This window comes from Camelus ferus, chromosome 8, assembly GCF_009834535.1.
Source record: "Camelus ferus isolate YT-003-E chromosome 8, BCGSAC_Cfer_1.0, whole genome shotgun sequence".
Classification (NCBI taxonomy): Eukaryota; Metazoa; Chordata; class Mammalia; order Artiodactyla; family Camelidae; genus Camelus; species Camelus ferus.
The window spans coordinates 11,661,363-11,677,262 of NC_045703.1; positions in this window are offsets into that span (position 1 = coordinate 11,661,363).

The window sequence follows — 15,900 nt, forward strand, 5'->3', positions numbered from 1 at the left end:
CCTTCGATACATATGCTCTTCAGGCTTCAGTAAGTGTCTAAGAATTTATAAAGTAACTTTCAGGTTCTTTTCTCAAGTTTGGTCTAACAGTTTCTACTTCAGCAACTCCTCAGCCACATGTCTTAACTTCCACCCAAGACTGAGTAGCATTCTGGAATAGTCCTCACTTTGATGACAGTGCCATCAGAAATACAGGGAATAATGTCCTCTCCCAGATGCATCCTTGTGATGAAGTGACCTCATCCCCTTGACTGGGAAGGGCTACTGACGAAGGCAGGGTTTTCCCACCACATTTGCCAGACCAGTCACGGTACGTCTTCTCCCTGAAGTAATGAATGTAGAATCTTTAAGAGGCTTGTAAGTCAGTTTTAGGTATCTCTCTTCTCAATATAGCTCTTGGGAAAAACTTTACGTTAATAAAATAGTTTTTCACATAAGATACATCAATCATATGGTTGCAAGTAATCCCAGACCTCGACTGCAGGTGGCCGGATAGTCCATTTTAGTCTTTGCCCTTCCAGTCCTTCTCAGAGTTAGCAGGTTTTAGTAACATTAACATAGGGATAGGTCATTTTTATTCTCAGGTCCCACTACAATAGGCAGACACAAAGTTGCTAAAGTTGCTTAGGTGCCCCACCTAAGGGGAAATATCTGAAGAGCTGTTTAAACTACACGGTGTTAAATTGTAAATATGCAACGGGCAAGATGATTCCTTGCTCATACATGAGAAAAAATAAAGTTCTTCAACTCTTGAGACTTGCTCACAGTCCAAACTATGTAGCATAATCTGGAGTTAAAATTGCCTTTGAGCTCTGTGTGATTCAACTGAATAATCGTCATTAGCATTCAAATATATCCATGATAATTTACCATAGTCTACAAAGGATACAACAAAACAAATTACTAATTGGGAGCCTGGTGATGAGGTATTAGATTCTGCTTGTGATTGGAATGGCAAGGCTTAGATGCCTAGAAATGTCCTTTGAACCTGCCCTGCACTTTTAACTTGTTCATCTTATTATTTTCAACCTTTACAAGAATGTTTCTTGTGCAGTATAGTCATCTCTCAATTCCCGGAGCAATAGTGAATGTATATTTATTGCTGAATGAGTCAAAGGATTATCACATATTTGAGGTGGATTTGTTTGTCTTTGTTTATTTTGTCTGCCCATAATAAGAATGAATTAGAATGCCTGAAAATCTGAGAAAAACCTAGAAGAGTTTTTTTTGTTTAAGAGAAGAGCCCATCCTCCCATGTCTACATAGATGATGTAAAACTTCGGTGCGGATGTCTTTGCTTTATCTCTTTCTGGTATGGGTATTCATCCTGCATTGTCCCCATTTCCTCCAGAAGACAGATGAATGCTTAGACATCATTTTGAAGGAGCATCATGAATATTCAAATTCCACTGGAATATATACATTGAGGAAGCAGACCCTTTAGATAGACTTCCTTCCAAGTTTAGCCAAAAGCCTTATTATCCACATTGTTCCATTTTTCTCCAGAGAAGTTTTATTTTGTATGAAAGAGTATGGAAACATTCTCAAGGGAACCCTTGTTAAAGCTTGTGAGAGACGAAGGCCCCTGGAGACTGATGGCTACCCTGCCGTGCACCAATCTTACCTTTCACATAATTTCAGTTTGTCTCATTATGCTAAAGGAAACAAGGAGAAAAGTTCACAGTGTGTCCATGCTTAGGCCAACGTTATAAACTGAGTAGTCTCTCTGACCTTTTCCTGAAGTATACATTCTCAGGGGAGGCAGCACCACCCCTTTGGAGAAGGCAAAAATATCTTACTCTTTTTATGTATAAACCATAGGTGGACAGAAGGTACATAAACAGATATACAGTATATCTGTGGCACTAAAATTTTGTGGAAGGGATGAAAATAAAATAAAATATCTAACAAGCTTCCTTAGGAGGGTGATAATAAAAAGAAAAGAAACTTGACCAGTCTACAGATGACTGAATTCAGTTGGCTATCCCAGACGTTTTTGTTCCTTTTATTTCATTCTGGTAAATTCTGGTGATTCTAGTTTGTCCCTGTTTGTGTAGAAAATATTTAAGCTTATCAGAAAGCATTCAAGGGATATCTTTGAAAAGTATATATATATACACGTATATATATAATATATATAATTAGATTAGATAGATAGACACACATACTTGGTGTGTTCTGGTTATCTTTATGGTCATTTAGGTAGAGATATAGGTTCTAATATTTCTGATTTTCATTACTGAAAATATTCTTAATTTCTTTGCAGTTTTGCTTTCCTAGCAAGATATTTTTGACATAACCTGTTTAACTTAGCCATTTTCAAACATTCGACCATCTCCCATCTAGACACCAGGATGGGATAAGATGCAGAAGTGGCATTAAAGTCCTGTTTTGTAAATAACTTGCAAATGCAAAAAGCAGAATAGTAAATAATTTATATTTGTACTGATTTAAAGTGTTTTCTCATTAAAATAGCTACATCAAGATCCTTTGAACTTAAGGAATGAAGTTCTATTTTAGTTACTGTTTTCAGTGTGACCATCTCGATGAAACCAGGCATGTTTAGGCTCATAAACAAATGAAGGCAATGCCATTTGGAAGGTGCTATAATAGAGTTATACACAAAGAACAGCTATAGTACAGAGAAGGCATGAGTAAAAGACTTTCTGTAGAAGGTGATGATTGTGCTGAATCTCAACAGTTGAGTAAAACATTTCTTTGTGAACAGGTATAAAAGGGCATTCCTATCAGAGGCAAAATGTAAATAGGGAAAAAAACCACAAAAAAATGCAAAAAGAAACCCCACTAGGAAGCCAAAAACAAAACAAAAAACCCCCCAAAAGTTGATTTATTCCAGGAACTGTTAAAGAGTTTGGATTGGGGGAAGCAGAGAGACTAAGGGTCCAGGATAGTGGCTGGGAACCAGAAGATGGGAAAAGCCACATGATCCCAGAGTCATGACTGCTCTGAAGTGTTTAGGGGTCTTGTTGTTGTTACTGTTGTTGTTGTTGTTGTTTGTTTGTTTGTCAGCCTTGAGAAACCTACAATAGTTTTTAGTAGTGACCAAGCCTCAACACATTTCCTTCAAGAAATGTATTACCCTGGTAGTGTTATGAGGAATGCATGGAAATTAGTGACCAAATAGAGGTGGAGGAGAATGACATGAAAGAAAGTTGGATAATCCCCATTTTGTGCTGGTGTGACGTGGGGCATAAGCCCAGTGGACACTAGTGCTTTATGTCTCAACTTTAGGAAAATGATTTACGATTCGCAGCCTGTATGTGTTAATTCTAGTAAGGGGAATGGGAAAAGCTACTCATAGAAAACACATGAGACGAGAAAAGGCAAAATACAGAACCAGTGGAGGTTTATTTAATTAAAGCACGAGGGGATAATGATGAGATTAACTGGATGACATTTGCATAGCTATTCACATATATTTAAATTACAACTACATGTGATTATGGATGAATTATTTCCTTAATAATGAAAATAAATTTATAAAATAATTATGAATGATTTTAAATAACTCATATGAGTTAGAGAATTGTATGATCCTTTGCTCATTTGCTGGTTGTAAATTCTGTTTCTGTGAAGGTACAGAGATGTCTGAGGTTGATGGCACTAAACATTTCCATAATCAAAGAAAAATTACTTATTTGTGTAATCTTGCTTTATAACTACCTCTAAAGTGTTCAGCCAGGGCTGGCACTGGGTTCACTCACAGCAGGTACTGGGAAGTGCACCTGCTTCTCCTTTTATATGTTCTGCCCACAAAAAGTAGTGCAACCTATGTTTTCAGATCATGAAGGACCTATTCACTTCTGAGGGCTGCTCTCCTCCAAACCTCAAGGATGCTTTCACTCCCCCTTCAGAATAAAGGGACTCTGGGGGCTCAAAAGTGGTTTGCCCTCTTCAGATGATTAGAGAGATTTCCAAGAGTAGAGTAAAACCAAAATAAAGAAAACCAAAATAATAACCACACGTTTCATTTCTGACAGACTCTATGAAATTCATCTGATGTAAAACATCCTTGGTTTTGGTCACCAGACTCGGAACTCAATATAAGTTTTGACTGGATCAACTTTCTTAAATTCTCTGAGCCACAGTCTACTCAGCTGTGAATAAATGATTATTAACTGTTCTACTTACCTTGCATAATTCAAATAGCCCATGACACAGTTCTATGAAAATTCTTAGTGAAAAAACCTAGATCATTACTAAAATATTAGAAATTATTACTACTAAACCAAGTAAGTATTTTTGATTCTACCTTGGACAGCTCTATCAGTGTCTGGCATACTCTTCATTTTCTCATTAAAAAAATGAAAAGTAGGAGAATGCTATCTGTCTTTCATGAAACTAAGAATCTTGTGGAAAGTGAACCTCCTTTAATTTATTCTACAGAACTCGAGTCTTTATAATAAAATCCTATTTTTAAGTTTTATGTTATGACAGTATCTGTAACTTCAGTTGCTATTCATATTCATGAGCCAATTTGCATATCCATTTAATATTCTCCTGCTTTGCTACACTTGTTGTGATATGCTATCTAAATTACCAGCTCAATTTTCAGAGTGTTGTAAGTGTGTAGTTAGAGGCAATAATATGCAGTAGCACTTACACAAAGAAATCAAAATATTTTCAGAGACACAATTGAAGCATCTCGTGCTAAGGGATTTGTAGTGCTTTCATAGCTAAGTCAGCTTCCCTCCACTGTAGGGGTTATGCAAGATCAGACTGCCGAATAATCTGGAAATAATTCTGAATTCTTGCTCTTTATTCAGTCTGCTTTAACTTTTGCTCTCATTAGCATGGTCTAAGCAGGTTTTAAAATCTTTTCTCACCTTATTTCTAAAACTGGCTTACAGAGTGTAGAATGTTAGTAAAGAGAGAAAGTCCATTCTAAAAACACAGTGCCCCCAAATCTTTGACAAGAGAGCATCTTTAATTTTTAAATTTTCAGTCATATTATTTTTTATGATATGCCTCTTTAACTGTTGGCCACTATCATGTAAACTCAGAAGTTCAAAGATGAAATCATGATTTATTCTCCACAATAATCTCCTCTTCCCTACTATGATTGACATCATTCAGGCACCCAACTCAAAACTGTGAAAGTTAGTCTTCTCTGTCCATTATTGTCCCCAATCCTTATGATCCAAACTCTAAGTGATATTGACTCAACATTTAAATACCTCCCAAGCCATTCCTCTTTATTAATTTCATTACTTCATCTTAGTTTGAACTTTATTTTTTATTTTTTTGTTTTCAAAAAATAAGAAGTTATTATATCTGCCTCAATTTTTTTCCCATTTTTTAATTGAAGTACAGCCAGTTTACAATGTCATGTCAATTTCTGGTGTACATCATAATGTTTCAGATATATATATACATACACATATATTTTATTTTTTATTTGCATTAGTACTCAACTGCTGTCATGTCCTTCATACTTGCACGCTTTTTTGTTTTTTTTTTTTTTTTCAACTAATAACTTAGTTTTTTGGTGCTTAGATTCATAGAAAAATTGAGCAAAAAATGCCGTTTCCATATGCTTTCTCCATACCCCAGTTTCCTCTGTTAGTAACATCTTGCATTGGTGTGGTACATTTGATACCACTGATGAACCAATAGTGAGATATTATTATTAACTAAAACCATAGTTTATATTAATGCTCACTCTCTGTATTAAATAGTTTTTTAGGTTTTGAAAAATGCATAATGTCATGTTTCCTCCTTTAAAATATCAAAATGAGTATTTTCACTGCCCTAAAAATCCTCTGTGCTCTATGTAGGCCTTTATCTCACCCTCCCCTCCCAGCCCCTGACAATCACTGATCTTTTTATTATCTTTATAGTCTTGCCTTTTCTAGAATATTATATATTTGAAGTCACACAGTATGTAGCCTTTTCAGATTAGCTTCTTTCAGTATTCATTTATTTTAAGGTTCCTTCATTTTTGAGTGTGACTTGATAGCTCCTTTCTTTTTAGCACTGAATAATATTACATTATATGGATGTAAGACTGTCCATCCACCAATGAAGGACATTTTCATTGCTTTCCAGTTTTGCCAATTAGAAATAAGGCTGCTATAAATGTTTGAGTGCAGATTTTATGAGAATATAAGTTTTGAACTAGTTTGAATAAATACCTAGGAGTGTGACAGTTATATCTTATGGAAATCGATCTCTTTTTTTAAGAAAATGCCAAGATGTCCTCCAAAGAGGCTGTTCCATTTTGCATTCCCACCAGCAATGTTATCCCACATCCTCATCAGCATTTGATGATGTCAATGTTTTGGATATTAATCATTCTAATAGGTTAATTTGCAATTCCCTAATAAGATATGATGTTGAGGAACATTTCGCATGTTCACTGACTATTTGTATATCTTCTTTGGTGAGGTGTTTGTTAAGACTTTTTACCCACTTTTTGTTTTCTTATTGTTGAGTTTTAAGAGTTCTTTATATATTTTGGATACAAGCTCTTTGTCAGATCTCTGGTTCTGAATATTTACTCACAGTTTGTGGCTGGTCTTTTCATTATCTTAAAAATGTCTTTTGCAAAGCAGAGTTTTTAATTTTAGTTAAGTTTCATATATCATTTGTTTCTTTTATGGATCTTGCAACTGATTTTGTATTTAAAAACAAACTGCCAAACCCAGTGTTGCCAAATTATCTTATAGAAGTTTCAGAGTTTTGTATTTTACAGCAAATTTTATGATCCATTTGGAGTTAATTATCATGAAAGGCATATATCTAGATATTTTGCATGTGGATGGCTAGTTGTTGCAGCAACAGTTGTTGAAAAGATGAATCATTTTCCATTTGATTGACTTTGCTTATCAAAAATCAATTGGCAATGTTTGTGTGGCTCTATTTCTATGCTCTCTGTTCTATTCCACTGATCTATTTTCTATTCTTTCACCAATACTACACTGACTGGATTACTCTAGTTTTATAGTAAGTCTTGAAGTTGGTAGTGTCAGCCCTCCTACGTTGTTCTTCTTCTTCAGTATCATGTTGGCTAGTTTGGATCTTTTGCCTTTCCTATAAACTTTAGAGTCAATTTGTTAATATCAACAAAGTAACTTGCTAAGATGTTGATTGGGATTGCACTGTATCTATAGATCAAGTTGGGAAGAACTGACATCTTAATGAGATTGGTAAGTTTCCTATCCGTGAACATGGGATATCTCTCCATTAATTTAGAATTTCTTTGATTTCTCCAACTTTTCATTCTTCATACTAATACCTCAGTATGCCTCTGAAAATTTATATATGATGATATAATTTTAAGTTCCTTCTTGGCTATCTCTGAGCACTCCAGCAAAGTCCAGGCTTTTCTCAAACACTGAAATTCATCCAGTAAATCCAGTATTAACCTCTGATACTCTCTTCATAACTTATTGCCCAGCAGCACTGATTTATTTAATTTCCCTTAATGCACTATTGACAGACTCTATGAAATGATCTAAACTTGATTATTATTAGTTAAAGATGCCAAAAAAAGTTATTGTCTTTTATAAACTACTTTGAACCTAAAAATAACAATATTATCTAGATATGTTAAGCATACTTAATTAGAACTTTACTGAGGCTTATGTGGAAGATGTTTGTTTCCTAATAAGAGATGTAGGGCTCACAGGGAGAGCTATGAGATATGATGAGAGACATGATGTCTAGCACTATAACAGTCATCTTACAACCATGAGAGGAACATGACATTAATAGTAAATGTATTAACCCAACGCCCTACATTTGTGGGGCTGCTGAACCAACTGTACAACTGCTTGTATTTCTTTATACAAATAGTAAGTGACTTCATGGTTTAAATTTCTATTAGTTGGGCTTTCTGTTATTTGTAGCTAAAAGAATTCCTAAATAACTCACCATTTTGTTTACAAGTCTGTGGGTGTTATGATCTCTGCCTAGAAAGTAATTCTATTTGTCTTTCCTGAGAACTTTCATTTACACTTCAGAATTCAACTCAGTTGTCATATACTTTTTGAAATTCTCTCTGATTCCCCTACAACACTGGGAAATGAATTACTTGCTTCTTTTGTAATTCTTTATTTACATGCAAATATATTTTATCAGAATTCTTTGTAAGTAGGAGTCAATTTCATTCATTTTTAAATCATCTCTTATAGAAGAATATGTAGCATAAAATGTTATTGTTTATCAGTATTTCAAAGCATATTGTTCTTATTAAGGGACTTATTTAGACTTTCACCTTTAGAGCAAAATCAACTAAATAACTTCATAGTCATTATTTTAAAATGATAACTTGGACCTTGATCTGTTTCTATTTCTTAGATCTTAATGAACATTGAGTCTTGTACATGTTTTACACATTCATTTTTTTTTCATTTTTCATCTTTTTAAGTTAATAACCCAATTTTTTCAAGTAAAATGCATGAGTTGAAATAAAATGATAAAGCTGTATTGAGTAATTTTTAGTTCTAGATCAAAATATCATGCATATAAGCTAACTTAAACTGACTGGACCAGAATTGAAACCAAATGAGTATACCAAATTTATGAAAGGAATATCTCATCAGTTAAAATAATTACTTTTTAGACACAACTTTTTACTTATTATAAGAAAAAAGTTATTGTGGAAGACTTAGAAAATATAGATAAAAATAGGAATTCAAAAAACTTTCACACTCCCATACCATCAAGAGAACCATTGTGAACCTATTGCTTGGTTTATTTCTGTTTATTTAACCCACAGATTTATTTTTTAAATATAGCATCATTCTATATTCATTCTATACCTGTACAATTCACTTAAAAATCTGTATCACAAGCATATTTCCATATAATTATATATATTTTCCATTATTTTAAGAACTTTTTATTTTAAAATAGTATTTGACTTACTGAAAAGTTGCAAAAATAGTACAAAAATTCCCATATATACTTCCTCTGATGTTGACATCTTATGTAGCCACAGCTAAATTACTAATACTAAAGAAGTAACATTGATCAATGTCATTAACTAAACCACAGTCTTTATTTACATTGTACGAGTTTTTCTCACTAACATTCATTTTTGGTTCCAAAGTCAAATCCGAGGTTTCACCTTGCATTTAATTCTCACACACAGGCTCATTTTTAATGCCTTTATTATTTTCCACAGCATGGCCCTCTATGGTAAGAAATAATAATGAGAGACTGCCTTTACTGAATACTTTCTATGATCCAAACACTTTTCAAATCCTCACAATGATCCTCTGTTGTAAAGAACACTTACTTCCCATTTTATAACTGAAGATTCTGAGGCACAGAAAGATCACATATATCGCCAAAAATCATTTAATCAGCAATTGTCAGAGACAATTGTTATACCCAAGTGGTCTAATTTTCAAACCTGTGTTCCTTATTACTTACTAATAATAGATATTTATATGTTTGCACATTCCCCCCAATAAAAATACAGTCATTCACCATCTTGCACTTAAAGTTTATATATCAATGATTATTTGCCTAAATGGAGAATCAAGTCAATTTATTCAATGTGACAAAGTCTCAGAGATTAACATTTTACTGTGTATCTTTGTAAAATAAACAAGTGATAACAATATCTCCTAAATTGCTTACTTGAATTCTGCATTTCTCAAACTTAATAGGGTGATAATGAGACAGGAAGGAAGGGGGCAGGGCACAACCGTTGAAGGAATGACATAGCAGTTGAGGACAGGACAAACTGGTTAGAATCAAGATAGCAGAAGACTGGACTTCCAGTAGACCTTGAGGCTCATGGCAACACCCACAGGCACCATGGCACTTCCTAGGTTGACCATAAAAGGTCAAAATGTAGGCAGGGGGACCAATTCCTGGAAATTCCCACCCCTTTCCCAAATAGTTGGGATAATCCTCCTTATTGTTAGCATATGAAATTACCAAGCCCGTTAAAAACTAAGGACACTGCCCATTGTGGTTCTCTCTTGCCTTCAGAGGTGCCTTCAGAGATGTCCCACACTCTGTCTATGGACGTATATCAACTTTTACTTTAAAGTAAACACTCCCACACCTGTCTTCTCTCCTTCTTGCCTTTTGAGATGTCCTGCATTCTGCCTATGGACTGCATATTTCCTAAGCAACACTCCCTTCTGGGTGAGATGAACCGCTCTATGTTGGCACCATAATCATGGACTTCCAAGCCTCAAAACTGTGGGAAATAAACTTCTATTGTTTAGAAGCTACACAGTTTTGCTATAACAGTCCAACTGGGCTAAAACAATCAGTGATCAGATCATTTCAGTCTTTTTGCTTAAAACCCTCCAGTGACTTCTCACTGTAGTTGGAATATGGTTCAAATTTATTGCTACTGTCTAGAAGGCCCTATTGATCTATGAATCATCTCTTCCTTCAATTCACTTTGATCTGTTCTCTTTTTTCGACACTTTCAGAGACAGTGGTGCCCCTACCGTCTCTAAAACTCATTGTTCAATTTGATCTCTACTTGGCACAAATGACAATTGATCACTTAAAATATGATACCATATTTACCATATTCTAACCTAGATTCATTTCCTCTGTACATGTAAAATACATACCAGATTTCAAAGACAGTATAAACAATTAATATAAAAGATCTCATTAATGCCATTGCAGTTAATATTTACAATGCTATTATTTTGGATATATTAGGCAAACTAAAGCAAAATTAAATGTTAATGTAATAACTGCTTTATTTTTATTTTTTAATGCTGCTTCTAGAAAATTTTAAATTATGTGTCTTGCATTATTTCTATTATTTTGCATATTCTATTATTTCTAGTGGACAGTATATTCCTAGAACAGACTAAACTCACTTCCATTTCAGAAACTTTTCTTTTTCTTTCCAGTTGTCTACTCTTTTGAATGTTTTCTTACTAGATTTTCACTTAATTGTTTAATCACCTCTCAGATCTCAGTTCAAATTATACCTCAAGGTGTCCTCAAAGTGTCTTTGCTTGATCAGCTTAGATTAAAAACTAATAGCTCCCTGGTCCACCTTATTTACTCTTTATAAGATTTCTTATTTAATTGAATTCTTAGCCTTTATAATTCTTTGAAATTATTATTATTTTGGTCACATATAAGTTCTTTGAAGAGAGGACCATTGTTTATACTGTTAGAACTGTGAGAAACAAGTTTCCATTGTTTATAAACTAGTAACTCTGTGGTATTCTGTTAATAGCATTTGGAACAGACTAAGACAACTCATTGCAAAACTGTACTTTTATTGTAGGCTGTTTGAATCAGAATCAAAATAGGAGTCACTCACTGAATTTTATTATCATGTTTCAAAAATTTCTTCCAATTTAGGGCAGTCCTCACTTTTTCTCATGACATTAAAGAAATTGGACCAGTTGTCTTAGAGAATGCCCCGCCTTATTAAGTTGTTGGCTTCCTGCACTGTGGTCTTGTTTGCATTGTTCTTATGGCTTAATTACAATTTGTTTGAGAGGCGTGGATTGAGCAGGAATCCTTACTGAAATTGCTGTGAAATGAATATTGTACCACACACATTTGGTGTTTGATCATCTCAAATTAATGACAGTCAACATGGTAAGTACATTCAAGTGGCCATAATCTGATTCCTCCACTGTAAATTTTCCCATTATCTTACTTTAGGTTAGCTCCAGTTCAGATCTGAGACAATGACTTGGGTTCTGGTGGTTTATTTGGAGTGCAATCTAAAGGAACAGGAATGAGGATGAAGGGAAAGTGAGATAAGCGAGGAGGAAAAGCCAAAATGAGGGTCATTATCAGCGCTGCTGCTGTGGGCAAAGGATCTGGATTCTGGAGGATGTCTGAAAAGTTCAGAATGCACTGAAGATGATCTTTTGAAATATGGGGTTGCTGAGGCATTTATTCATGGTTCCTGATACTCTCTGTTGAAGATTGCTTCTGGTGATTTAACACTGCCCTCTGTTCTCCATTCACTCACACGAGGTGCTGTTTTTGCAATGTTTCTGCTTAAGAGAAGACCTAACATGTGGACTTAAACTTGGCTGACTGCTGGCAGCTGAAGAGAGGCTTCTTGCTAATATCAACAGTAAGACTGCTCAGCAGGGTTCACAATTTCCTTCCAATTAAATTTGTCTTGATATTTCTGTGATGAATATTAGGGTTCTTTCTCTTCTTTGGCTAACAAATAATGATACAATTAATAACCTTGTGTATGAAGATTTTTATATTTTTGCCATGTGTTTTGGGGCTAGATTTCTAGAAGTGGGATTGCTGGATCAATGGATAAATATATAACTGAGGTTTTTATCTCTTATGACCTATCCCTTTGACTTCTTTCATTTTGCATAGCCACAACAAAAAGTGACCTTTCCCTCACAACCTCATCAATGGAGAATGCTGTCAAACTTTTGACAAATACAATAAGTGAGAAATGAGAGTATTTCAAAAATTATTAACTTTTCATATTCTTAAGAGCCTTTTTTTTTTCTTTCTGTGATCTGTCTCACCAGTCCTATTTTTCCACTGTTACACCTTTTTCTTTTTATTTTTTAAGAACTATTTTCTTTTATTAGTGATATTTTCCTGATTGTCATTTGCTGATTCCTACAGTATTTCTTCTCGGCTTTACAACAATTTAAACATAGTATTATTGTATTTTATATAGCTTTAATTTATTATAGTGTGTTTCTTTTATGTTTTTAAATTTTTGAATTATTCTTAGGTATTGTTATTGATTGAATGGTGAACCCCCCCAAAAACATACATTGGCATCCCAATGCACAGAACTTCAAAACGTGACCTTCCTTGGAGACAGGGGCTTTACAGAAGTAATCAAGTTAAAATGAGGTCATTAGGATGGACCCTACTCCAGTATGGCTGGTGTCTTTATAAAAGGGGAAATTTTGACATGGATACAGACACACCTAGAGGGAAGATGAAGTGATGAGAGAGAGAGAGAGAAGAAGGCTGGCTACAAGCAAAGGAGAGAAGCCTGAAACTGATTGTTCCTTCATAGTCTCAGAGGGAACCAATCTTGCCAACACCTTGATTTTGGACCTCTAGCTTCCAGCAATGGAAGCGAACACATTTGTTTTTAAAGCCACTCAATTTGTGATATGTTATTCCAGCAACCCCATAAAACTAAAAACTATTTGGGAAATGTTACTCCTACTCTCAGGTTTTAAACTAATGTGCCTCTGTTTTATATTAGTGTCTTAATGCTTTTATACATTTTTTTCATTCTTTTTTTCTTAACTATTTAGATTAATGATGTTTTTCTATTGAGATATATAGAATATATTCTCTAAGTACAAATCTAATTATATATTTTTTCTTCAGATATTTTATTTGTTAGCAAGTCTGTCTTTCCTCTACAGATTTGAAATGTCATTTTTCTCACATGCTGAATTTCATTATATATACATGGGATTATTTCTGCAATTCCTATTCCGTTTTACTAGTCTTTGTACAGATTTATGCGTTTATACCATAGTCATTTAATTATACAGCCTTAATAATATGTTTTAATATCAGACACACTAGCTCCACCCACTGTCACCTCCCTCTCACACATATTTTGTTTTACTACCTACTGAATAAAAGATAAACTTTGACTTTTAGTGAAATGTATTAAGTTTCTAATTAGCTTTGAAAGCATTGGCAGCTTCGGGGTATTGAATTATTGTTTCATGAGAACTGTATGTCTGTTTGTTCAAATCTATTTTTACTGTTTTTAGGAGTAAATTTACATTTCTTTTTAGTTTAATGTGTGAGATTTTTTTACATATTTTGGGCTATTTAAAGGGTGAATTATAAGCATGATATGACTAGTTTGTCATTATTTATACACATAGAAGTTATTGATGTTTGTGCTAATTTTACGTCACATGAATTTATTAATATTATATATTAATATCCATTACTTATTATATATTATACTTATTACTTTTTTAATAATTTTGACAAATTTTTTCAAAACATTTTTAAGCACTTATGGGTATAATCATGTGATTTGTTTCCTTAGGTCTATTAATATGGTACATTATAAAAATTGATATCTTAATATTTAACTGACGTACCTTCATGGAATAAATCTGGCTCATGTGTTATTTTCACAAGTGAGATTTGTCTGTATTATTTTTGTGTGCAACTATGACAATGTGTGATATAAATGTTAAACTTGTTTCATGAAGTGAAATTCGAAATTATTGTTTCTTTTGCAGTTTTGCTTCAATATAGAAGAAAGTTTATAGACAGTTGATTGAAAATATTGTTACTAAATGTTACCTTTGTTAAACCACTCTATGATCTACTCCAGATAGTCAGGTTTCTAGTTGATAAAGTTTCAGTTAATATCTGCTCAAGTCGGTTAAGTGTTTACTAAGTAATAAATAAATACAGCACTGTGCCCAAAATGCATGTGTTTGTCTTCTTTCATCCTATTTTGACAGCTTGAAGATGCAAGAGGGAAGAGGTAGAAAGTCAGGAGCACCATGGCATTGCCTCCTAGACCCCACAAAATAAAGTCTGGAAAGTAAATTGAGAGTCATTAGGTTTCTGGTTCTGAGGTTTTAGTTGAAGGATGAAGTAACTTACAGACCTGTACTATGCACCATTTGTTGTGCATTCTGCTCAGAAGTTTGGAGTCCAAGAAGTCCAGACCCATCCCCCACCCCTAACTTCTCCTTTGAGATACTGTATGTTTTCATTCAAACCAAACAGTGGGGATGATGTTGCTCTCAGGAAGATGACTCCTGATATTACAAATATGCCACCAAGTCAGGTCTTCTATAGACTTGAACATTTTAAAGTTTTCTCTCAATGGGAAAAAAAAAGAGAAACAAAAACAATTTCCATCCTTGTCTAGTTTGAAAAATAAAATTATCTGTCACTTGCAACTCCCATGACTGCCAGCTTATAACAGGTATGAAACTGACAACGACTTTCTCTTAAAAATATCTTCACAGTAGCAGAATGGACTGTCTTCCATAAAATCCTCAGTCACACTGCCTTGTAAGGCAGTTCTCCTATGTCATTCCTAGAATAAGGAAAAAGTAATTATTAATACATGTATAAATTCACACATTCATAAATAAAATTTTAAAAATACCAAGGGGCTGATTCACATGAAGTAGAGATGACCCCCCCTGGAATGCACAGCAAGGCTTTCTCTGCAGAGCCTTCTCCATTCCCTGTTGCAGTAATTAACCAGGGAGAAACAGGCGCAGATGAAACTCTGATATCAGCAAGGAGTCTGATATTTACCATTACATACAGCTTGACTTCGTGTTGACAGATGGAGAGCTTATGATCCTTTGAACCATTAACTTGAAAACTTTAAAGTCATATTAGCCTATGATAGTACCAGCCAAGAATTTAACTTACAATATTTTTGATCTATCAGAATCAGTGGCATTTGAAAAACTCAGTTTCAAAAGATGGTCTTCAATCCACTTTCCAGTTGTTTAATATGATGCATGATGGTACCTGCTTTCTTCCTCAATATTTTTTTTTTTGAGGAAAATATAATCTTTCTTGAAGATTTTAGCTTGTTTTCTGTTTTAGTTTTTCAATGATGGGCAGAAAAAAAGATGTTTTTCCATTGGATTAATTTGGATGTGTATATGGTGAAATCTCCAGGAAGTTTAGTAGTTAATAGCTTTCATTATTTATTGTTTTTTCATGCAGTTAATGCTTGCATTCTTTTGCATAAGAGCTTTGTACACAAAGAAAATTGTAATAAATTTATAGTGGGAAATAAAATATTTGCTTATGAATCTTTTTCTTTTTTTTCCTCAGGAGTTATGAAATTGTGTTCATTTAGTTCATTTCCTCTGTTGATCCCAATGAAAAGACTCTGTGAGCTTGCCACTATTGTCACACATTTTAAATTCTCTGCATTTGCTCTGCTATTATGTTGACTTAATC